The following is a 25,345-nucleotide window of genomic DNA, read 5'->3' on the forward strand; positions in this document are numbered from 1 at the left end:
CACATGCTGCACCTGCTGGTCCATCTTCAGGATTCACAGAACGGCTTCAGTTTCCCAAGAGCGATCTGGGGCCTCTCCCTTCATGAGGAGAGAGCCTCTGTGCTCCCTCGTGACTGTCTTTTCAATGAACTACCTGCCCCCCCCCAAGTCAGGGCTCCCTTAAAAATTCCTAAGAAACGCCTTCAGATCCACTGCTGTGTTGGGCCCCAGTTTGTTGTAAATGACACTTGTGAATGGTATGAGTGGGGGCCGGTGCCTGGGGAGGGACAGATGGAGCGGGTCTCGTCCACCGCATTGGCTCCTGGCTGTCCCCCAGCTGTGGGTGGGCGTGCATAGACCAAGTGCGTCCTTGGCGCTGCTCATGGCAGTTGGCAACCCAGTGCCTTCCTCTGGGCATAGAAACATGTCTCACTTCTCAGATGATATTTGTGAAACGCACCATTACATGTGCCCAGTGGGGTGGCTTCTGATGGGTAGTCTTTGCACAGGCTTTGCTGGCGTCAGGTCCAAGTGATCACAGCTCTGTTCAGCCCTGAGGAGGAACCCGGCCTCTGGAGGAAGGCTGGGGCATCCATTTGTGGTATCTGTGACCCCTAGCTCTCCAGACCCTGCCATCTTCGAAGTGTGGCTTCCTCAGCACCAGTGCAAGGATGACTGACCCCACGGTGGGTTGCCGTGACACCATTGTCACAGTAGTGATTCTACTGGTGATCTGGTCATGGGGACAGTGCTGACTGTGCCAAAGTGGCCCTCAACCTGCCCCTGGCTTGGGGGACCAACTCATGGTCCCCAAGGCCCCAGGCTGTCATTCTGAGCCTTTGCCCACTTGGTATCGGAGCGTGAGCTGGCTGGAACATCCCTGCCCCAGCTGGGATCCCAGTTTTGATATTTCATTAATGGAACTAGTGTTGTCTTGGAGTCAGCAGGGGTTTCATGGGGTTCAGCTCTATAGCCCCTCCTCCAACAAGTGTGGCACTATGTACTTCCCAAAGCATGTCCATGGCAGGGAAAGTGTCTACACCTCAAAACTGAGACAACAGCCCTCATTTGCCCACACAGTGACTGTTCTATTGTGTGTTTTTTTTAAATTTATTTATTTGTGATAGTCACACACACACACACACAGAGAGAGAGAGAGAGAGAGAGAGAGAGAGAGAGAGGCAGAGACACAGGCGGAGGGAGAAGCAGGCTCCATGCACCGGGAGCCCGATGTGGGACTCGATCCCAGGTCTCCAGGATCGCGCCCTGGGCCAAAGGCAGGCACCAAACCGCTGCGCCACTCAGGGATCCCTGTTCTATTGGTTTTGTTCAGCACTTGGGGCTCCTGGCTGCATGGGGACCTCCCCTGGGGACCTCCCAGTGCAGCAGGAGAGCATGACCACCAGCAAGGGTGTGCGCTGTCCCGGGGAGGGAAAAGGCTGGGCTGGCAGGGTTTTCTATGAGCAACCCTAGGGGGAGGTCAGGGAGGGGCTGGAGCAGCGGGGAGGGTCGGCGAGAGTGGTAGAGGTGCAGAGTCAGGGCCGCCTGGGGCAGCATGAAGGTTTGGAGAGCCCCAGGGGGACCTGGGCGAGAGGTCCCAAATGTGGCCTTACCTTTGTCCAGCCTGCCTGGTCAGGACCCTCCCATGAACGAGCCCCCTGGAGAGGCTTTTTGACTCCAAGTTTCATTATTTGAAAGTTAACTTTGGACCACAGTTCAGGGGATTCTCTGCAGCCTCTGGGGAGGCTCCTCTTAGCTGTGATGGTTGGGAAATTGTTGTCAGGATACTTAAACCTTTGTGGGAAAGTCGGGTGGGGGCCATGTGGCGATGCCGGCAGGTTGGACCCATGTGTCTACAAACCGGGGAACCCCCGGAGCTGGGGGATGGGGAAGGACCCTCCCCAGGGGCGTCCGGAGGGAGGGAGGCTCTGCGCACACCTTGATCTTGGATGTCAGGCCTCCAGACTGTGAGAGGCAATCTGTGGTGCTTGGTTGGGGTGGCCGGGGGACCCTGGTCAGTCCCCAAGCCTGGACGCTGAGCTGTCCCCGGCACTTTGTCCTGGCTTTTGCGCCTCTGCAGGAAGCTTGGTTTCTTTCCGACAGTAGGTCTGATGAGCAAGGCGGTGCTGAACACCGGCCAGTGCCGGGCTGCTGATCTGGGTGTGAGGACAGACAGCGAGGCTCACTTAGCCCACTTTTCCTCGATGACACCCACTCCCCATCAACGCCCACCGACCCCTGTCAGTGCTGGGGAGCCATGGAGTTCACCCACTGAGAATTTGCCGGAGGGACTGGGAGAGTGTGCCTGCGTGGGCGCTGGGGGCGGGGCTACTCCCCTTACAGGATTATAGGGTTGGAGCCGTGTGCCAGGGCTGGTCATATCACATGGTATTGGTCCCACCCTCCTGGCAGGCCAGTCGGCACCCGGCCTCTGTGAGGAGGTCTCAGAAATGGGTCAGCTTGGTTGGAACTATTGTGTGATATTCCTGGGGGCTGGATCTGATCTGCATCATGTTGGATAGAAGACACCCATCGCCTTTGCCATGAATTATATCCTACATTGTCTGGGCGGGGGGTGGGGGGGGGTGGGGGGAGGTCAGCGGAGGGGAGCAGCTAGTAAACTGTCACCAGGGGTGAAACAGGTGTCCCCCCAAGTCAGCACTTTGCCCTGGACACAGGTCCTCCTGGGAGAGGCGTGCTGGACCCAGGTCGTGGGCCTCATCTTCTCTTCCTCCCATGGATGCTTTCCTGGAATCCTGGGGGTTGGCAGCTGATGCAGTGATCATATTAGCTCATTCAGAGCCAGCCCTGGGATATAAAACTCACAGTTATCTGTGAGGGCAGGAGCTCACAGAGTAATTTAATTTAGTTCAGACAATATTTTTGGCACATCCACAGCATTCCAGGGCCTGTTAGGCCTGAAAACCCTAACACAGAGAAGAGACTTACCCTCTGCTCTCTGGAGGGTTCCCAGTCTATGGAGGGGATGTGGGAAGTCATGCAATGTCACCATGCTTTATGGTAAAATGTAGAAGAGATGAGAGAAGAAGAGCTATTGGCAGGATTCATGTGCTGGGGAGCCTCAGGGAGGGCCATAGGAGGAAGTGACCTTTGGGAAGGGTTTTGGAGGAGTTTTCTAGGCCATCATGGAAGTTATGGCCTTGGAAGACAGGAGAGAAAATGCGAGCAAGCGTGTGGAGGCTGGAAACGTGGGGCTGGTGGTTGTTGAGGCTGTTGGTGCGTTGTTTGGGCGTGGCAGGGGCAGTTGTAGGAGGTAAGGCCTAAAGGGCAGGTGGGGGTCATATTAGTATAGACCACTCTAGGGGCCTGATGCCGAGGTGGTGGGGAGTGACAGGAGTGGTCAGGCGGGCAGCCCCAGGTGGCAGAGTGGGGATCTGGGGCTCAGGAAGGAGGCAGCAGCTCTGACCAGGTCAGGAGCCCTGAGGTCTGGGCTGAGGAAGCGAGGATGAACATTCCCCTGGGTTTGCAGAGCCTCATCCCTGGGGATGGAGTGGGGAAGAAGCCCTGAGTGGCCTTGCCTGTCTTGGACGAGTGGTGCTATCAGCCAGTCACAGGGACCCAGGTGAGGGCCCACATGATGCTAGCAGGTGACTTAGCAGGTGTGAAGTCAGGTGACCACTCTGTTCTCTCTCCATCCCTCTTCTTCCCTGCTTCCCTTTGGGGAATGAGCTCTTCTGCTCCCACAAATGCTCCATCCCACCTGGTGGACTGTGAGTCTGTGTCATGGTGGTAAGTCAGGCATCTGCTCAGCCAGCTTCTCCAGACCTGTCTCCAAGTTGCCAGGAAAGAGAATGTGATGTGCAAACCGAGGGTCGGTGCCTGGGGTGTCCTTCCCCTCAGCTGGAGCCCTCAGTGGAGGAAGGGGCCAGAGAGGATCACTTGCATCTCTACTGGGCATGGGCGTGAGCATTAAGAGCTCTGAGCCTCAGTTTCTTTGCTGTGGCTCACGGGGATTGGGCCTTGGACCGCAGCTCCTAGCTCCTCACGGCTGCTATCCTGGCAGGAATACAAGCACGGGGGACCCTAGCAGGGACAGCCCATCTCAGTCCCCCCACTGAGCTGGCTTTGGGGCAGCTCACCTACTCCCCAGGACCACCACTGCTTCTGGGAATTAGGTGTTAGCGGCCCTGCCGGCCTCACAGCCTGGCAAGAACGGTCCAGTGGGAAAGGCCCGAGCCGCGCCAGGTGTCAGAGGTCCCGGTATACGTCTATCTTGTTAGCAAGTGGGTAACTGAGAGTGATGACGTATCTGGCAGTGTTCTCCACTAAGGTAGACCCAAAATAACCTGCGACCAAATCTGAGCAGGATTTCCAGCCTGGGTTCTTGGGGTCTGGGGCCTTTGAGATCATCTAAGCCTGGAAGAGGGAAGAGGGGAGGAGACGCACTGACCTGACCCAGTGCTGACTGTGGCCAGGTGCAGCCCGCGCTGGCCCGTACGCCTTCTCTTCTAAGGGCTGACGCCACCGAGTCCCCACCCTTTCCTGGAAAACTGAGGCCCGGAGAGTTGGAGGCGTGCGTACTTAGTGGCATCTCTGGAATTCCGAAGCCCAGGCTGTTCTAGATGGATGCGTGTGATTTTTCCGAGTTAGTTTTTCAAGCGTTTAAGTGTTTTTATGTTTCTTTGCTTTCCCGCTGTGTCCTAGGAAACACAGCGCAGTAAAAACCAACATGTGCTGAGAGGCATCTGGTGTCCATCGTCCTGGGGGCCCCTGTGACCTGCCCTCAAACCTCGTGTGCTGCTCGCTGCCGCCACGCGGGCGGGTTGCCACTCATCTAACTGTGTTCTCCTGTTCTCCAAGGGGGCTGATTAGGGGCGTTGGGAACTGTATCTCCGGGCACCTGGGTGGCTCAGTGGTTGAGTATCTGCCTTCGGCTCAGGGTGTGATCTCGGGGTCCTGGGATCGAGTCTCACACTGAGCTCCCTGCAGGGAGCCTGCTTCTCCCTCTGCCTGTGTCTTAGCCTCTCTCTGTACCTCTCATGAATAAATAAATAAAATCTTAAACAAATTTTAAAAGAACTGCACCTCTGTCTTCCCTGCGAAGGGCCGCTGTATCTGCCATCGGGCACATACTCCCATGGTGTTCTCGCACCCCTAGCACCTCAGCCCCACCCTGAGGCTGCCTGTAGATCTGTGTGGCCTTTTATCACCATGGACGGGCTCTGTGTGGAGCACCTGGGTGGTCCCAGCCCAGGGCCCGGAAGCTGTCCCCTCTGCTTCTCCGGCACATTGGGGCCTGGCTTTGGCTCAGTGGAGGCCACTTCATCCTTGGCAGGCTGGTGCTGCTGGCCTCTCCCCTGCCCGAGGCCCGGGCTTTCTCACCTGCCAGGGCGGCGAGGCTGAACTGTCCTTCCAAGCCCGGCAGAGAAGCCCCTGCCCTGTCCCTGGCCTGGGGCTCCCCTCACAAGTTAGCACAAACTGGGAGTTTAGAAGAGGCTGTTCTGTCTCTCAGGGTCTGGAGGCCACGAGGCTGAAATCTAGGTGCTGTCAGGCCACACTCCATCCTGAGGCCCTGGAGGGACTCTGTCCGCTTCTTCTGGCTTCCAGGGCTCCAGGCACCCCAGGGCTTGGGGCTGTGTCCCTCCATCACTGCTTGCCATCACATGGCCTTCTCCCCATGTCTGTCTGTCTGCATCCCTGCTTCTGCTTATCCTTTTATGAGGACATGTGTTGTCGGATTCAAGGTCCACAGATGATCCAGGGATGGTCTCTTCTGCAGGCTCTTCACCCGCTGATGTTTGCAAACACCTTTTTCCCAGGTAGTTTGCATCTTCAGGTTCTGGGGATTAGGATGTGGACTTCACCTTTCTGAGGGTCGCTGGCAAACCTACTGCAAACCCCACGGTTCCCCAGTGCACCCCATCTCCCTCCAGCCTGGAAGGCAGAAGGCCCCCGTGTCACCTCTCCCTGTGCTGAGATGCCACTGGCCTGGAGGGGCCACAGGAGCTTCTCTGGAGAATGGCTTGAAGCTGGGTGTTCCCAAGCCACCTCCCCCCCGCCCCGTTATGTTCATGTGTCCACTCGGTCATCAGAAAGACCTTTAACTGTGGGCTGAGCTGTCCTCATCTCACAGGGGAAGGGAGGGGGCCTGGACAGCTGCAATTGTCCAGAACTTCCCCTGGGAAGCAGGGAGTGGCAGGGGGTGGTCCTGAGCCTGAGACCCCTGCCTGCTGTCCAGGCAGCCCTGATGTATCACCTCCGACATCAATGCCTGAGTGGCCTTGTTGGCCACAATCTAAATTTCATGGAAAAATATGACCGTGATGCTGGTAGCATTCTCTCTCACTGCTGGAGCTGGGGAGGCCAAGCTGCATGGGTGTCTGTGCTCCCGGCTGCCTAGGGATTACCAGCCTGCAGGGAGGCCGCATGCTAAGATGGGCTTCCACCAGACTCACAAAGCGGTGATGGACGAGCTCAGAGCCGCCTGGGTGGGGGCTCTCCTCCACCCCCAGCCCCACGCTGCCAGGCCATCTACTTCTTTGCATCTCTTTCTCTCAATTAAGCCCCAGCAGCTATGGTGCTGGGGTTCTGGCTGTGGGCTCTCTGCACCTTAATTAAGGGTCATAGTGAATGGTATTATTTCCTGGGGTTGCCGTGATTCTATTAAAATTTCTCTTTGTAGACATCAGGCACAGCCCGATTCCACCCAGGGACAAAGGTGAAAGAAATCCAGGGCAGAGCAGCTCTCTCATCAGCAAGCCCTGTGCTTCCTTCTTGTGGCTGCCTCTAGCAGCTCAGCGAGGAGAGGGGTCAGTAGGTTCCGCGTTTCAGGTTGTTCAGATCTCCTGGACTCTGTGCTCTGAAATTAAGATGGTCCCAGGGGCGCCTGGGTGGTTCAGTGGTTGGGCCTCTGCCTTTGGCTCAGGCCGTGATCCTGGGGTCCTGGGATCAAGTCCCTTATTGGGCTCCCTGTGGGGAGCCTGCCTCTCCCTCTGCCTGTGTCTCTGCCTCTCTCTGTGTCACTTATGAATAAATAAATAAAATCTTAAAAGAAAAAAAGATGGTCCCAGCAACACAGAGTGCAGTGATTAATTAGTAACGTCTGCCGTGGACTCCAAAGGAGGGCACTGAGGGCCCCATGTGCTGGTTGCTTCGTCCAGCTAAGTCCTTCCAATCTGGCCAGCCGGGTTCCCTGTCACCATGGCAGTGTTTCCAGCCCCAGAGCTCACCAGGACCTCAGTGATAGCCACAGCTATGCACCTGCAAGAGGGACCCACTGCTGGCAAAGGCAGGAACCTGAAGTGCGCCATGGGGTCCTGATTGGGGCCTGTGTCCAGCTTCAGCCTCGCAGTTTGAGAAATCGGGCTGGAAGAAGAAGCAAATGTCATCAGGTGTCCTGCTTTGTTGCCCCCACCCGCATAGACGCCCAGCCCCACTCTGGCATAGACTGTGCCTCCTGTAGACTCTCTACCTGGCGTTCCTGGAAACCCCATCATTTACACCACGCTTTGCCAGACTTCCCTGCCTCTATCCCCACAGGGAGCCCCTGTGACTCACCGGGACAGGAATGGCTGCTTCATCTACAGGTCAGAAAACAGAGGCTCAGTGTGGAGAAGCCACCAAAAGTGGCCAAGCTGAGACATGGGCCCACGTGTCCCCTGGCCACCTGATGGGAAAGCATTGGTGCCCTGTTGTGCAGGAGTCAGATCTGATGGGCTTGTACCTGCTTTGCCATGATTGGCCACTGGCTTCTTTCATGTGTCCGTGCATTTCTCATTCATTCATTCATTCATTCATTCATTCATTCATTCAATAATTATTTGGTGAATGCTTTCTACCATCCAGAGCTGGGGGACCTTCAGGGATGGACAGTCTAGTTGGAGAGATGGATGCTAACCACATAATTGCACAGATGGTGAGGTGCAGCCCCAAACTCCAGAAGTGTTCCTTCTGGCTCCCCGTCTGGCTCCTGGCCCTCCTGTGGCCATCAGCAGGGTGGGGGGCCAGGCGGGTGGCCTTGGGTCACCCCTGAGCTCACCACCCTGAATTCCCTGCATGCTCTCACACGCTGCCATCCCCGGGCACCCTGCATCAACCTCATAATTTCTGGCAGCAGAACCTCTATGCCTGCTTGAAACTGCTTCCCGCACCCCGTCTCGCATCGAGGGCCTTGTCAGGTGCCAGTGTTTGCAACCACTGCTGCTGTCCCAGCTGCAGTGTGGATTTAAGAGGTCTCAGAGTTGTGTGAAGCCTTTCTCAAAGCATCGCCTTCCTCTTGGTGGTAAGGTATCCACCAAGGAATCCACAGATGTCGTCCTATGGTGAATGCTGGTGTCTTAAACCATCCCCAGCCGGTGCTCTGTGCCAGCAAGGCCACGAGAAATGTATTGTTTTAGGTTTGAAAATCTGGTCTGTATATGAAAGTCGAGGCCTCTGAACTGAAATAATTGCGTGTAGTTCAGGTGAACCTGCCATTTCTGTTCAGACAGAAGTGTTCTGGAAAACACAAATGCCTGCTCAAACCCCAGTCAAAAACCTTCTTCATCAGGAAAACACTTGTGAGCTAAGGGTTCCTCTTTCCAGGCGCTTGAGTTCTGGGAAGTGCCGGCTGCCGAGTGAGTGGATGGGACAAGGGGCATCCAGTGGAGAGGAGCAACCTGTGTGAAGTGGGGGTTACTCCAGGCCGTGAACCAGGCTCACAGCTGATGCTCCCATCAGCTCTGGGTTTGTAGGAGCCCCTGCAGCAGGACAGGCAGGGTGCAAAGCAGTGGAATGGGAAGGTGGTCAGAGGGAGGGTGCTGGCCAGACCCCAAGGGTCACACCAGGTGGCAGGGGTGTGGAGGGGGCCCTGACCCCAGGTGAGTGGTGAACTGTGGCTGGAAAGTGCTACCGACCTGCAGTGAACTCTGCAGGAAGATCCAGGGGCCTCTACGCTGGGTTATTTATTTTCCTACTGGGATCCTCTTTTCCTAGACCATTTCCCTTCTGACTGTGTGGGACCCAGACTCAGCTCAGGGCTGGGGAGGACCCCAAGAATGCATCCTTCTGCCCGGCATGGCAGTGCCGGCCCCATCCAGGGCAGGGAGGGGGAGGCTACACGCAGCTCTCCTCATGGAATAGAGCCCAGGCAGGACCTCCGCGGAGGCCACAGAGCTTGCTCACAGAACGCTCCCCGTGTGGGTCTTTTAAAGGGGTCAGGATTGCCACTGTCGAGGGGCTAGCCTCAAAGGCCATGATTGCTGGGACAACCCACTCAGAGATCTCCTTTCTTGGAGGAGGCAGGGGGACGACCAGCAGGGGTGAGGGCTGCAAACAGGGGAGAGACAGCTCCCAGGCATCATCCCCAGTGTGCCCTGCCCTGGTCGGGATCCAGTGATAGAGGGACAGGTTGCCCGCCTTGTTCTCATCAGCATCCCAGCTGCCCATCCAGCCTCTCCAGTCCATCCTCACTGTGCTGTTCTTCTGCTCTGGAAGGCTCTGGAATGCTCTCACGGCTTTCCCTTTGCCCTCCTTCGAGTATAAACCAAAATTTTCCCTCCAAGCTCTCCAGCTATTTCCTTCTCTATCCCCCAGTTCTGAGTTCTTTCCACTCTGAACCTCCTTGGCATCCTCTGAGCACACAACACTTATCTTCTCTTCCATGCTTTGGCACATGCTATTTCCTGCATCCTCTTAGCTGAGCAGCCTGTACTCACGCTGCAGTCCTCCAGGAACGTATCACATCCTCCAGAAGCTACCTGTGGCTCTGGCTGAGGCTACGTTGGGGTGGGGCATCCTCACCTCTGCTCTCATGGCAGCTCTGCTCGGGGTCACAGAGCTTCCTGCACCGTGGACCCTCCCCAGGTCCCTAAGCGAGCACCTCTCCCTGAGAGCAGGTGCAGCACTTTTCACATCACTATCCTAGATACCCAGGAGCTAGTGCAGGGGCTGGCATACAGTAGGTGCTCATTTCATGCTGGCTGATGGAATAAATGCAGAGGGACTGCCTTGATTAAGATCTATCTGGGTTTGACCCCTCCTGATGCAAACTGTGTGACCTTGAGCACATCACTTAACCTCTCTGAGCTTTGATGTTCTATCTGTAAAAGGAGAGGGTGGCAGTAACAGCTGGCGTCTAGCAAACATTTATTAAGCCTGTGAGCTACATGCCCTGTGAGCCCTTCTGCCCGGCAGCGCTTCCCTCCTCACAAGCCCTGTTTCAGGTGGCACGATTGCTGTTCTCCTGCTTGTTCCTGAGGGCAGGGGTGCTGGGGGGCCAGGATGGCTCGGGGTTCCCGCAGGTCAGGGGCAGCCAGCTGACCAGGGCCTCGCTCCTGGTGGTGGGCAGGCTCAAGTGGGGAGCACTGGGGACTTCTGAGTGCGGCATCCATAAGGCACGGAGGAGAGGGGGCTGCCCTGCCCGAGCCCGGGACCCCGGGCCTCACAGCAGCCCACAGGGGGCCCGGAAGGCTCTGCCCTCACAGGACTCACACTGTCACATGGGGTGAACCCCACAGGACCCAGGGGACAAATGCAGGAAATGAGAAATTCATGCAGGGATGTCAGGAGGACACAGCCGGTGGCCAGCAACTGAACCTTTCAAACATCCCGCTTGGTCTATGTGGGGAAGGCTTGGGGCAAATCCCTGCCCCACAGCCAGCGGCCTGTCCTTTGGCAGCTCTCTTACTTTTCCTGGGCCTCAGTTTCTTCATCCACTAAATGGGAACAGCCACCTTCCAGTCCAGACAGTGCTTGGGAGGTCAAGGGCTCTGCACTGAGCGCTGCCTTGATTTGAGGGACTGCCCCGGGGAAGGCACCCAGGTGAGGAGCGATGCTGAACCCAGGGTGTGAGCTCTCTCTCCCCTGGGGCCCTGTCAGGGCTGGTGGTGGGTGAGGTGAGAGGCCAGGTCTAGTTCTTGAGAATCTGGGTGCTGAGGTGGGTGGCGTTTGGCCGGTGGGAGGTAGGGGCAACCTGACGAGTAGTACCTGACCTTGCAGGGTGCCATGAAGCTGGCTCAGCCAGGACAAGAGCTGGGCTAGGGACTAAGTAATGAAGGGTCAGGGGGCCGTGGGCTGCCAGGAGGGGCTTCTGGAGGAGGGTGATCTTGAGCTTGACCTTGAAAGAGGTAGAGAATGGGACTCCAGGAGCATGGGCCAGCACAGGGAGCTTGGTTGGTGCCCCTTGGAGCTCAGGGCTTTGCGACTCTCTGGGCACATCCTGTTCGTTCCATACTTCACGTCTAAGTCTGTCATCCCTGCGTCCTTAGTGCCAGCCTAGGCCCGGCAGCACCAGTACCAGGTGTTGGGAACATTGCGAGAGTGAGGGAGGCATTGGGCATGGCAACAGAGCAGCAGATCTAGACTCCGAGGGGCTTGGGTGGTATAGTCAGTGCCAAAGTCACAGAGGTGAGTGGACAAGAAGGGAATTTGGAGCTTCCTGGAGATTGTTCTGGAAAGTTTTTCCGGTGCCTTACCCTATTAATGGCAGGAAGGAAGGGGGGGAAGCAGAAGCAACAGGACCTACTTTGTGCCAGCACTGCTGCCCCTCTCTATGCTCACGTTGCACCACAGAACCCTCCAGAACACTGCAGAGAACATTCCCCCTGAAGCTCAGGTGAGGGGCCCGAAGCCCAGAGGAGGAGGCTTGGCCCTGGGGCCCCCCAGGGAGCAGGGGTGTGAGGGTTCCCATCTGGCTCTGACTCCAAGGGCCCTTCCCATCATACATCTGACTCCCAGGAATTAGAACTTTCTGGAAGGCTCCTGTGGCCCTCGACCCCTTCCCTGACCCCACACTCAGGGCAGCGAGCCAGTGGCACTCTGCAGAGAAGCTGCAAAATTAGCAACTTAAATTTAGTTGTCAGGAAATTGGTTAAGGGAACAACGTATTTTCAAGGGATTAGTTTTCTTATAAACCAGCATGATAAAGAAAAAGGCCAAGTTGTGGGACCAAGGACATTCTCTAAATTTGTAACAAGGATCCATTATTCATGGGAGATATTTGAAAAGGCCGCAGCTCCAGAAGGAAATTAGGCATGAGTGGAAAGGTCCCTGGACGGGAGGGGCCTTTCCAGGGAGGGAATGCACCTGCTGATCGGCAGAGGTGTAGGGGGGTGGGGTGGGGGGTGGGGTGGGTGGAGGGTGGGATAACCTGACGATCAGGATGGGGAGGGATGCATCTGCCAATTGGGGGCAGGAACAAGGGGGTCCTGTGGTGGTGAACACAGCACAGCTCCATCAGGGAGGCCAGAGTTGCCTTTCCATGCTACACCAGGCTCTGCAGTGTAGTTTGTACAGGTGCCTGCACACAGTAGGAGAACAACACAAAACTGAGCTGGGGGCCTTATCATTATATGTGGGGCCTAATTCACTCTAAACAGCAATGCTGTGAATGGATAGTGGACATTCTGCAGAAGAAGACACTAGGTCAGAGTGATGGAGAGAAGTAGCGTCACATGGCTGAGGCCTCAGCTCGAGAGGTGCACACCCCATTGTCTCTCCCCATCCTGCCGTCTCTGCCATTTCCTCTCCCTTTGGTCTGTTGGTACATGAAGGAACGGAGATCCAGGGCACTACTGGAAGACCCACTGTGTGCCTCTCACCAGGCCTGAGTCCCCATCAGGAGGGACCCATTCAGCCTTCCTCTCCACCTCCTGGGGTTGCTATTATTGTCAGATGAGGAAACAGAGGCTCTGGGAGGTCTGGGGGACTTGCCCAGCCTCTGCACCTTCATCACCAGGGCTCCTTCCTTTGCCAGACCCTGGCACCCCACCCCCCTGCCACCCCGTGGGAAGTACACGGCCGACCTAATGCTGGGACCATCCCAATTCCTCAGCACGACTGACCCTGCTGAGGCTCCTCGCCTGGCTGGGTTCCAGCCAAGGCTCATAAGAGTCCTGCCTCCAAAGAATCCCACAGTTCAGGTTTCTCCATTAGTTATAATCATCGTCTTCGCCATATGTAAGTGCTAGCTCTGTCACCCAAGGTGGCAGGTGCCTCCATGACCCGCCTGCACAGATGGGGAAACTGAGGATCACAAGGGTGGGTGACTTGTCCCAAGTCATGACCTAGTGGGAGAGCGAGGTCCCAGACTCCAGACCATATTCTTTCCAGAAAATTCATTGCCATGAATTGCAGAAGCCAAATGGCCACCAGGCAGTTCGTAAAAAAAATGGAAAGAACAGTTTTAAGAAAGGATTTTCTGCTGTGGCTCATCTCCTGTGGTTTGACCCAGCTGCACTTCGGGGTCCTTCTGTCCTCATTTCAGATGGCTGCACTTCTGGGGGGTGGACGTGTGTGAGGTCATGGAAATGAAGGATGGCGGCTCCCTGCCAGCTCTCCTATGCCTGAGCATGCTGACGTAGGTGGGAACAGGCCACCTCCACGTGGACTCAGTGACCCAGACCCTTGCCTAGACCAATATGTCACTGTGCACACCTCTACCCTGTGTCACAGGTGATGGGAAGGCCCAGGTGCTCTGTCCACTGCCGGGCTCCGTGGGTCAGTGCTGGGGACATAACACATCTGCTTCCCATTGAAATTGGGAGCCAATGGGCAGAGATCCCACTGGTTCCCTGGTTTTGGAAGGTGCACAGACAGAGCTGCAGGAGGCGTGCTCACCTGGTCCCACCTAATGGCAGCTGGGATGGAGCCTTGCCTTCCAGGGGACTCCATCCTGAATGGGGAGGGGTCGGCTGCAACCGGGAGCTGCCTGTCCAGTTGTCCTGAGCCTCATCCCCTCGTCTCTGAAAGGAAAAGAACGACTGACCTCCGTGGTCATCGTGGGCAGAAAATGCAGTAAGGTGGACACAGCATCACCGGGGCGCAGTGGGTCCTGAGTTTACATAGCGCTCCCTGCCTCAGTCAACACAAAGCAGCTGCCAGGAGCTGGGAGTGCACATGTGATTGGACCCTGGTCCTCTCCATGGCATCCTCGGAGTGCAGCATGGCTGCAAAGGGACAGGTGTCTGGGAGCAGGAGGCAGAGCCCCGTGAGCCCTGAGCTGGGACAGTGTGTAGAAGGGCTTGGAGTGGTCCCCTTGTTCAGCCCACATGGGGGCAGCAGGTGGTGCTGGGGAAAGGCCTGAGAAGACCCCTCTCCCTACCACCCCTGCCTCTGGGCTCCTGGCGTGCTCTGTGCCACCTCTCAAGACCACACAGCACTGAGCCCCCACAGCCGTGACTCCTCCTGACCACCCTTCCCCCTGCCCTACCCCCTGCCCTACCATTCTGCAGGTGCCTCTTGGGATCATTTTTCAAGGAAGTTTCCCACTCCTGCATCCTTGTCTGCTTTAGGGGGCACTGCCTCAGGCTTGTGGGAAGTACAGGCCATGCTGGGGGCACGGAGGGACGGACAGGCAGGAGTAAGTCTAGGGGCTCCTGAGGAAGGACTTGTGATCCGTGCAGGATCCTTGCTTGTCTCAGTAGGTAACTCAGGGAAAACCTGGTACTGGGGGCAGCAATGGATGGAACCTCAGTTCCTCCCACATACCACCAGGGCCTCTGTTTGAGGCTCAAGTGGAGTGTGCCCTGTGGCAGCCTGATGGAAGGAAACCCGTGGCCAAACCTTAGGGCCCATCAGACTCCTGCCATCGGCCTGGGGCTTTAGTCTTGGCAGCACCTAGCCGGCTCTGCCCGGTGCGGACCCTCCCTCCTGGGAGCCCTCTGGAGAGAGGGCCTGGCCTCCTTCTCTGGGGCACTGAGATTTGTGCCGCCTGACTGCGGCACCGCACAGGCCTTGCAGGGCACCCAGTTCCTTTGCTGGTTCTGTCCTGGTCTCTTAGTTACCGTTCTCCTTTGTCTTTACATCTTTGTCTTTCTTAAGGAATAAAAGCGGGGACACCTCCGTGTTGATGTTACAGTCATTGGTGACTATCTGACTCCCTGCATGTTGGCAGCCCCGTCTGCTGCAGGAGGTGAGGCCAGGAGCACCCAAGGAGTGGGATTTATGTGCCATGCATGCTGAGCGGGCTTCACGGCGAAGGTGCTGGGCTGGCGAAGGGGGCCAGGCAGAAGATGAGCCTCCCGGGGCTCTGCGGCCCGAGCACGTTCCTCGCCATCAGGACAGCCCAGACCGGACCCAGACATGCCCTGGTGTCCCCGCCCACAGAGGGGAACAGAGACCCTTCCACGGTTGGTCTTCCTGCTGGTCTTGCTGCACCTCTGTACCGTGAGACTGAAGGAATCTGGAGGTGTACCATCCCTTCTTCCTCTCCTTTAAAGTACGTCCCGACCAGGGAGATCCTCCCCCGCTAAGACACAATTAAGTCTCTCAAATTAATTATGCACCTGACAGCAGGGTTAGTGATTTTCTTAATTTCCACTGTAATTACATCGCGGGAACAGTCACCCCTGCTCTCCCAGGAAGGAGGCGTGGGCCCCAGCAGTGAGCACCAAGTCTGCGGAGCCTGCAATCAAACTCCCCATTGTGCACCCGAGATGGATGCTTGGCCCCAGCGCATGAAGCATGTCCTTGCTCTGTGCCTCATGGTCTCCTCGAAACAAAGAACGTGTGCCGCTGGAACTGAAGGGTCTTACCAGGGAAGGAGTTTTGGGAGGCCGAAGCCAGGTGTCACGGGGCTCGGCCCACAATACCTAGCAGCACTGTTTGAGAATGACTTTCCCCAGGTGTGGAAGAGGATTCTGTGGTCATGGTGGGCCCTGTGGGGCTGATGGTTCTGAACCCTGGGCTGGGCTACGATCCCTGTTTATAAAGGGATAATTTGCGTGAGTGCAAAGGAAGGCCGTCGCAAGGTGGAGATGGGATATTCAGGAGTGTGATCAGAACGGCCACTGCTGTTTATTAAAAGGAGCTGCAGCAGACTCTGCTAGTCTGTGTGCTGGTGCCACGCCACACCAGGCAGCCTTTGCTGCTCCTCTTGTCCTGGCCCCTACAATCACCTCGTCCCTTGCATGGCTACCACTTATAATATGCCTGTCTTCTGGCCTATGACAGCTTTGGGACAAGAGGTACTTGCGGGGTGCAGGGAACAGGAGCTACATGCCTATGGCCTCAGGGCTGGAAGGGCCACTGCTGGAATTGAAAACTGGCTCTCCTGCTCTCTGGTTCCATATGACCTCTGAGCTCAGCACCTGCTGCCCGGGAGATGGAAGCCAGCCTTTCCTTCCGAGGGGTGCCCGTGGACATGCTTCACTAAAAAAGTCACCCCTTCAGCCTCAGCAGTTGGGGGAGAAAAGAATATCATAAAACGACAAGGGTGTGAGTGACCCAGGGGAATTGTGACCTATGCAAAAGCTAGCTCATTGTTTTTCAAGAATCTGACTGTTCCTTCATCTCCGAGTGCACTTATTGGACAGGTTCCACCCCATTCCTTGTGTTCAAATTAAACAGCCGTGCCGAGTGGTCTGGGCAACGGTAACATGCTGTCATTTAGATCAGAGGCACCTCTCTCTGCGAGCCCAGGCTCATCTGAGGGGTTGGGAGATCAAAAATAAGAACAAATTAAATATGTATTATATATTCTATATCTTTGCCATCTCTTAGAAGCCCCAGTAGGAAAGTTATTAATTTGTAGAGCAGGGAACATCCAGACTCAGAAGGAGAAAAGCCCCGCATACACAGATCACCCATTTTCATGGCCCTGGGGGGCTGGGCCTTTTATAGATAGCAGTGAGACCACCTGCATAGAAACAAGGTAACTGGGTGTTTTGTACAAAATTTATTATCTCCTAGAAATACAGAATCAGCATTGACCTTGACTCAAATCTAGTCTGTACACGTTCCACAGGCCCAAGCACATGGATATGAGAGGACTAAGGGATAGAAGGATAGACCACTGGGGTCAGGGGTGTAGTGGATGAGGGATGGACATAGAGGCAGCAGTGGGCAGGGGTGCAGTGGATGAGGGATAGACATAGAGACAGCTGGGGGCAGGGGTGCAGTGGATGAGGGATGGGCATAGAGATAGCTGGGGGCAGTGGTGCAGTGGATGAGGGATGGACATAGAGACAGCGGGGGGCAGGAGTGCTGTGGATGGGATGGATGCAGAGACAGCGGCCGGCAGGGGTGCAGTGGATGGGATGCACATAGAGACAGCTGCGGGCAGGGGTGCAGTGGAGGTGGAAATGATGGTACAGATGCAGATGACCCTACCCGAACAATAAAAGTTGGAGGTGGGGACAGTCTAGATCCAGGGACAGACAGGTACAGACAGACAGGTGCAGGTACAGGGAGGTGGAGGTGGCCAGAGCCGTACATACAGAGAGGATGGGCCGCGTGCTCCCTGGTGGTTAAGCTGGGCTCAGGCCTGGGCCCAGAACAGTCGTATGTGGTACATGGATGGAAACGGACTGGCCCAGCCCACTGGCCTGCTGGATACCACATTTAACTATTTCTCATTTTAAACTTCACCAAGGACCTGAGGCTGGGGGCCAGGGGTGAGCATCAGGGCAGGGGGTGGTTCTGAGCTCGTTCTGTGCCCCTGAAGGGAAAGGCCTCCCTTTGCCAGCCCTATACTCTCTGACTCGGCTGTGTGACCTGTGTCCTGGCCATGGGCAGAGGGAAGGAGCTGGTGCTGCTGCAGCCCCACCCCTGGCCCGCTACCCCTCCAGGCCGTGCCCTGGGCCCTGCCAGGTCCTCTCACTGCTCTCCACCTGTAGGGGTGAGGGGTAGGAGTGCATTCCAGGGCGCCTGTCATGGCACAGCCTAAGGTCTGCCTGAAGCCCAGACCATCAGAGAGGGTCGGCAATGCCACGCGGGGGCTTCTGGCTCCGGTCTCAGGCTCTTCCCACTGCACATGCAATTGAAGTGGGTGTTCAAGTGTTCCTTTATCAACATAACTCCAACCCAGATGCCTTTGCTGGAAGAGCCTTGAACATTTTCCGGTGGGTTCGGCACTGTGTTCAGTGCTTCTCCTGTTGCTCTGACTCAGCCAGTGTGCGGGGTGAAGACACGGAGATGCGTTAGATGTCCCCTTGGTGCTGGGTGTCCCACTATAGCTCCTCTGATTCTATCAATCAATTTCTTAACTCTTAAGTACTGTTCATTTTCTAAACTAGGAAGCCAAACCCAGAAAGGTGAAGAAACTGCTGACATCATTCAGTTAATAAGTGGCTGAGCTGGGGGCATTTGGGTGGTGTAGTCAGTTGAACATCTGACTCTTGGTTTTGGCTTACGTCACAATCCTGGGGTCCTGGGATCAAGCCCCGTGTTGGGCCTCCAGACTCATTGGAGAGTCTACTTGGGATTCTCTTCCTCTCTCTCCCTCTGCCTACCCCCCTACCTCAAATAAATAAATCTTTTTTTTAAAAAAGAGAGAGTTGATGTGGTATGTAGGGAATCCAATATGGCAGCAGGGGGTGGTCTGTGGAGGGAAAAAAGGGGTGAGAACTGCCATTTATCTCACACCTGCTGGTTGTCAGGTGCTGGCCAGGGGCCTGTCTACTGGAAGTCTCATTGACTTGTCTCATCAGCCCCAAGAAATGGGCCTTGTCAGCCCCATGTGCCCAGGAAGACAGTGTGGCCCACCCAACAGCAGGAGGGGCCTTACTACCCTGCTCTGCTGGACCCTGGCCTAGCCTCTTCTTTTCAGGAGTCCCAGCCTCTCCCCATCCCCCTGTGGATCAGGCCCTATAGGCAGCACAGTGCTAGACTGTCCCCTGCCACCTGGCACTCATTCCCGAGGGCAGCCCCTGGCTCCCAAGGGCTCCTAGGCCTGCTGTGTTCCTCTCACATCTGACACCCACCTGGCCCAGCCCTGTGACACTTGGTCTACTTGGCCCCCTTGCTACGAGAAGCAGATACCACCATGAGCTTGGTGTGGTGGGGACACTCCCACAGCCTGTCTTGCAGCAGGTGGGATAGTGAGCAGGTAGGCAGCAAGCTCTGGAGAAAGTCTCCTTGAGTCCAAAGCCCCATCCTCCTGTGTGACCTTTGTGAGTTAGTGAACTCCTAGGAGAATTGGAGTGATGGACTCCCTGTCCTCGTAGAGGCAGTCAAGACCCGGTGGTGGCACATGGCAGCATTCAGCATAGAGCCTCCGTGGAATGTGGAATGTTGGTCACCCTGATGCCTCTGAGACTCCGTTTCTCCATCTGTGAATTAGGGCTCACAGCACCAAAATCGTTTGTTGTGAGTTGCCAGGCAAAGGGAGCAGTCATGCGGTGCCCAGCTAGGGGTCACCTCACCACTCTCCAGGTGGGCACCGAGTTGGGATAGGGAGGTTTCTGGAAGCCAGCAGGGCAGTGGGATAGCCCAGGATCTACATATGCCAATGGTCACCATGTCTTGTTTGCCCGAGTCCCAGGAAACAGCATGTGGGAAATGGGACTTTGTCTCATTGTCATAAACCACCTCCACCAAAGTGCAGCAGGCTGTGAATACCCACACTGGATGAGGCTGTTGCCTATGGTAAGCCCTTGGTATCCAATGCCATTTGGGATGGTTGTATATGCTCCACTGGGGAAGAATTAATGCCCCTGTTTTCCATGGTGATGGATTTGTATTTCTCCACTTAGAAGTTTCTAGCAGCTGCAGACAGAATTGCTTTATCTGTGTATGCATATATCCATCCATGCATCCATCCATGCATCCATCCTCCATCCATGCATTCATCCATGCATGCATGCATCCATCCATCCATCCATGCGTCCATGCATGCATGCTCCATGCATCCATCCATCCATGCATCCATCCGTGCATCCATCCTGCATGCATGCATCCATTCATCTATCCATCCATCCATCCTCCATCCATCTATCCATCCATCCATCATTTCATTCATCTATCCATACATCCATGCATGCATCCATCCATCTATCCATCCATCTATCTATGAATCTATCCATCCTCCATCCATCCTCCATTCATCTATCCATCCATCTATCCATCCATCCATCCATCCATCCATCCATCCATCCATTCATCCACTCATCTGCTAACATTACTGAGGTTTTACTCTGTTGGAGTAGCAAGATGAACAGTGGAAGGAGGAAGCCACAAACTGGCTGTGTGTTCCTGGGCTGGCCATTTGTCCTCTCTGAGCCTCAGTGGTCCTGTCTCTGGAGGATTCCTTACTTCTGACCATATATGGATTCTTGGGAGACATGAACTAAACATTTATAAAGTACATGGACAGTCATTGAGTAGGAGCCTGTAAACTTACCTGAGACTTGATGTGGTCAGGGAGGGCTTCCCAGAGGCAGCAGAGCCTCAAACATCTCAGGAGATAGACACTCATTCCCCAAAACACAGTAAAAAACCAAACCAAACAAACACAACACAGTATAGGGAAGTGCTGTAAACATGAAATGTATTAATTACATGTGTAAAGAGTTAGGAATATTTTCTCCAAGTATAGCTGGTTTTTTACTGGACCCATTAAGCTGGTGAATAAACCAGCATCTAATGGTCAAAAGAAATCCCTGTAATCATCGTCAGGGGGTCAAGGGTTTCTGAAGTGTGTTTCTGAGCACTGATTGAATCAAGTGTGTTTCTGAGCATTTTTAGTTTAATCAAGGATTGTAGAATTTGAGAGCCAATGTTTATTTAACATTACACTAAGATATTTTATTGAATAAAAAATGAGAGTGAATGGCATTCTCTTAAACTTTATGTAGAAGGATAGCTGCTTGTGCATAGCAAAATTTTCTGAAAATAGAAAAAGAAACCAAGGAGAGGGAATTTGCTTAGAAACTCTTAAAACTCGCCGTGAAGTTGCTGGCTTTGGAAATAGTCTGTTAGTGAGGTGGCCGAGCACACTGAAGCAGACCCCCGCCGACACACCGCGCACACAGCGATCAATGAGAATTAGCAGTGAGAAAGGTGGTTTTCCAGAAAGGTGAGGAAAAGAGGCCATTGGCCCATTTGGTACTTTCAGCAGAAAACAGCACAAATACTGTGCCCTGTATTTGGTGAGAGACTAGGAGAGAATATGGGGTTGGGTCTCAGGGCTGAAGCCTTGTGCCAAAGTTAGATGTGTCAAGGGGAAAAAAAGGAAAAAATCCAAATATAGCAAGAAAAGTCAAGAGAATATACACAATCATTTCAGCCAGACAGGAAACCCAGAATTTATAGGAAAATGTATGGGACACATTTGATGTATAAAACAGAACTGTGTGTAAGGCCAAAATGCTGTGAACCAAAATCAACAGAGCGCAGCCACACATCTGAGGAGGGCAGGACTAATATGCAGTAGCCACCTCTGGCGTGTTTCTGGAAAGCTCTAGTAAGCTGGGAGCAGCAGGAGGTGAAGAGTGGAAGGGCTGGGGTGGTGGGTGGATGTTCTCAGAACAGCAGCCCCCCCGCACCTGTTAACTGGCGAGAAGATGCTCAGCCCCGAGGAGGCAGAGGCTGGACGGGGCCGCTGTCTCCTCAGCCCTCAGCGATGAGTAAATAAGACACGGAGATCAAGCCTTCTCTCCCGAGCCTTGGGAGCGGCCCACGCGTTCCCCGTGCGGAGGGCCAGCGGCAACACCCACCAGGGGACATAGACATGGGACCTTCACCGCCACCCCTGCTACCTCCCCGAGAGCGACGAGAACGGCAGGACTTAAGGCTTCATGGATGGGATGTTTCCTGCAGCCTGAATGTGACAAAAACAAGCTGGGCAGCGGGGAGCAGAGCGGGTACCTGTAGACAGGGCGCCGGGCCGAGCGCATCCACACCAGGGACCCCTGGGCAGTCGGGAGAGGGACGCTGTCATCAGCCTGGAGCAGTTTCCACATTGTATCATTTTTCAAATTCAATATATTTAAACTGAAAAGAAAACAAAAGCATTCACCCATTTCTCCCAAACCCCCACCCTGGGCGGTCGGCCTCTCCCTCTCCCTGCCCCCTCCCTGACCCATGTATAGGTGAGATCATACTGTACTTGTACTTCTCTGATGTGTATCACTTAGTGCAATGCCCTCAAGTTCCATCCACCTAGTCACAAATAGCAGGATTTCCTTTTATATGGCTGAGTAGTAGTCCAGAGTGTATATATGCACACGTGTATGCGTGCATGTGTGTGTGTGTGTGTGTGTGTGTGTGTGTGTGTGTGTCTATCCATTCATCCATCAATGGACACTTGGGTTGCCGTGTCTTGGCTATCATACATAATGCTGCTGTGAACTTGGAGGTGCATTTATCTTTTCAAGTTAGTGTTTTTGCTTCCTTTGGATAAATACCCAGAAGTGGGATTGCTGGATCGTGTGGGAGTTCTATTTTGAATTTTTCCAGGAACCTTTATGTTTTCTAGTGGCTACACCAATTTACATTCTACCAGTAGTGTACACAGATTCCCTTTTCTCCACATCCTCGCCAACACTTGTTACTTCTTGTCTTTTTGGTGATAGCCATTCTGACAGGTGTGAGGTGATGTCCCGTCGTGGATACGATCTGCATTCCCCTGATGATGAGTGATGTGGTGCATCTTTTCATGCACCTGTTGGGCATCTGTATGTCTTCTTGGGATCAATGTCTGTTCAGATCCTCTGCTCATTTTTCAATGGTATCGTTTGGGACTTTTTTTTTCTGTTGAGTTATATAAGTTCTTTAGATATTTTGGATCTTAGCCCCTTATCAGATTTGTAAGCTGTTTTTTTTTTTTTTTTTAAATCATTCCGTAGGGGGATCTCTGGGTGGCTCAATGGTTTAGCACTTGCCTTTCGCCCAGGGTGTGATCCTGGAGTCCCAGGATCGAGTCCCACATCGGGCTCCCTGTGTGGAGCCTGCTTCTCCCTCTGCCTGTGTCTCTGCTTCTCTCTCTCTCTCTCTCTCTCTCTCTCTCTGTCTCTCATGAATAAATAAATAAAATCTTTAAAAAAATAAATCAGGGGCAGCCCTGGTGGCTCAGCGGTTTAGCGCCGCCTTCAGCCCAGGGCCTGATCCTGGTATCCGGGGTCGAGTCCCACGTCGAGCTCCCTGCATGGAGCCTGCTTCTCCCTCTGCCTGCGTCTCTGTGTCTCCCATGAATAAATAAATTAAATCTTTAAAAAAAATTTAAAAAAAATAAAAAAAATAAAAAAAATAAATCATTCCATAGGTTGCCTTTTCCCCTTGGTGATGGCATCCTTTGATGTGCAGAAGCTTTTTAGTTTGATAAAGTCCTACTTGTTGATTTTTTTCTTCTGTTGCTTTTACTTTTGGTGTCAAATTCAAAAAGTCATCACCAAGAACTATATCAAGGACATTAATGACTATGTTTTCTTCTGGGAGTTTTATAACATCGGGTTTTATGTTCAGTCTTTAATCTATTTTGAGTTAGTTTGTGTGTGTGATATAAGATAGTGAGTGGTCCAGTTCCATAATTTTGTGTATTTTGTGTGTGTGGCTGTCCAGTTTTCCCAACACTATTTATTGAGGAGACTCACCTTTCCCCAGTGCATATTCTTGGCTCCTTTGTTGCAATTAACTGGCCATATATACACGGGTTTATTTCTAGGCTCTCTATTCTGTCCCATTGATTTGTATGTCTGTTTTTATGCTGTTACCATATTGTTTTAATTTTTTGTTTTTTTTTAAGATCTTATTTATTTGACACACACACACACACACACACACACACACACACACACACACACAAGACAGAGCACAAGCAGGAGGAATGGCAGAGGGAGAGAGAGAAGCAGGATCCTCACTGAGTAGAGAGCCTGATGCAGGGCTCAATCCCAGGACTCTGGGATCATGACCTGAGCTTGAAGGCAGATACTCTACTGACTGAGCCACCCAGGAACCCCCCCCCCCATATTGTTTTAATTACTGTAGCTTTGTAATATAGTTTGAAATCAGGAGGCGTGATTCCTGTAGCTTTGTTCTTCTTTCTTTTTTTTTTATTTTTTTTTTAATTTTTTTATTTATTTATGATAGTCACACATAGAGAGAGAGAGGCAGAGACACAGGCAGAGGGAGAAGCAGGCTCCATGCAGGGAGCCCGATGTGGGATTCGATCCCGGGTCTCCAGGATCGTGCCCCGGGCCAAAGGCAGGCGCCAAACCGCTGAGCCACCCAGGGATCCCTTGTTCTTCTTTCTTAAGTTTGCTTTGGCTATTTGGGGTCTTTTGTTCCACACAAATTTTTAGATTGTTTGCTATATATATGTACTTTTTAGTGTCATTGAAATTTTGGTAGGCATTGCATTAAACCTGTAGATTGCTTTGGGGGGTATGGACATTTGAATAATATTAATTCTTCCAATCCATGAGCATGGTATATCTTTCCATTTATTTGTGCCTTCCTCAACTTCTTTTATTAACATCTTAATAAGCAGGTCTTTACACCACCTTGGTTTAATTTATTCTGAAGCGTTTTATTCTTTTGGACACAATTGTTAATGAGAATATTTTCTTAATTTCTCTGATAGTTTATTATTAGTAATAGAAATGCAACAGATTTTTGGGTATGGATTTTGTACCCTGCAACTTCACTAAATTCTTTTATTGGTTTTAACTTTTTTTTAAATTCAGTCTTTAGGGTTTTCTATGTATAATATAATGTCATCTGCAGAGAATCAAAGATTTATTTTTTCTTTCCTGACTTGGATGCCCCCCCCCCTTTTTTTTGATTTGGATGCCATTTATTTCTTTATCTTGCCTAATTGCTCTGGCTAAAATTTCTAATACTAAAGTCAAATAAAAGTGTCGAGACTGGGTATCCTCGTTTTATTTCTGATCTCAGAGAAAAAGCTTTCGGCATTTCACCATGGAGAATGGTGTCAGCTGTGGGCTTGTCATATATGGCCTTTGTTATGTTGAGGTATGTTCCTTTATACTTCCACTTAATTGAGATACATTATAGTAAGCAAGAAAAGCAAGATAGAGGGTAGGTGATAATGTTATCTTGCTTAATGTGAAACAAAACCTACCAACAGCAAAACAAGCCTGCCGCACAGAGGTCTGTGTTTGTGTGTGCAAGTATGGGAGCTCAGAGAAGGATCTGAGGAGTTCTCCCTGGGATGTTTGGTTGGGTTTTGTTGTCTGGGTGTGGATGGAGGGAAGTTTTGTGGATGGGGTTGGGGGTGATTGAATTTTACAAAACTTGCAGGAAGGTCATGGGGAACAGGAGAGAGGGGAGCATAAGGGTGGTCACCGGTCCCCTCACTTACTCTCCTGCCATAGTCGTGGGTGATGGAATTTCACTCCATTTACACTTCTTCTGTTCTATACGTATGTATCACTCAGGTTTCTACAGTGCACAAATATGATTCATATAATCAGAAACAAAACAACAAAGCGACTTTCATTGCATGGACAAAAAATTGGCAGCACTGTGCATCTGAGCTCTAAGGAGAGGCCCAGAGGAATGATTTAAAAAAAAAAAAGAATAGAGAACATTGTAGAAAGAAAACAAAATTGGAAAGGAAGAAAGGGCTAACATCCTTTGGGCTGGCAAGAAGTGAATCATCAGGAAGCTGTGTCCTGGGGAAGAGCATTGCATGCACAGTGCATGTCGTGCTGTGAGCAGGACAGGGAAGGACACGGGGACTGTGATG

The 25,345-nt window shown here is 53.1% G+C and overlaps 1 protein-coding gene across 5 annotated transcripts in view; it reads left to right on the forward strand.

Moving 5' to 3' along the window:
• The window catches only part of SORCS2 (sortilin related VPS10 domain containing receptor 2), a 458,191-nt gene that overhangs the window by 230,970 nt on the left and 201,876 nt on the right, over positions 1-25,345 (forward strand). The window lies entirely within an intron of this gene.

Source organism: Vulpes vulpes, chromosome 14 (assembly GCF_048418805.1).
Source record: "Vulpes vulpes isolate BD-2025 chromosome 14, VulVul3, whole genome shotgun sequence".
In the NCBI taxonomy this organism is placed as follows: Eukaryota; Metazoa; Chordata; class Mammalia; order Carnivora; family Canidae; genus Vulpes; species Vulpes vulpes.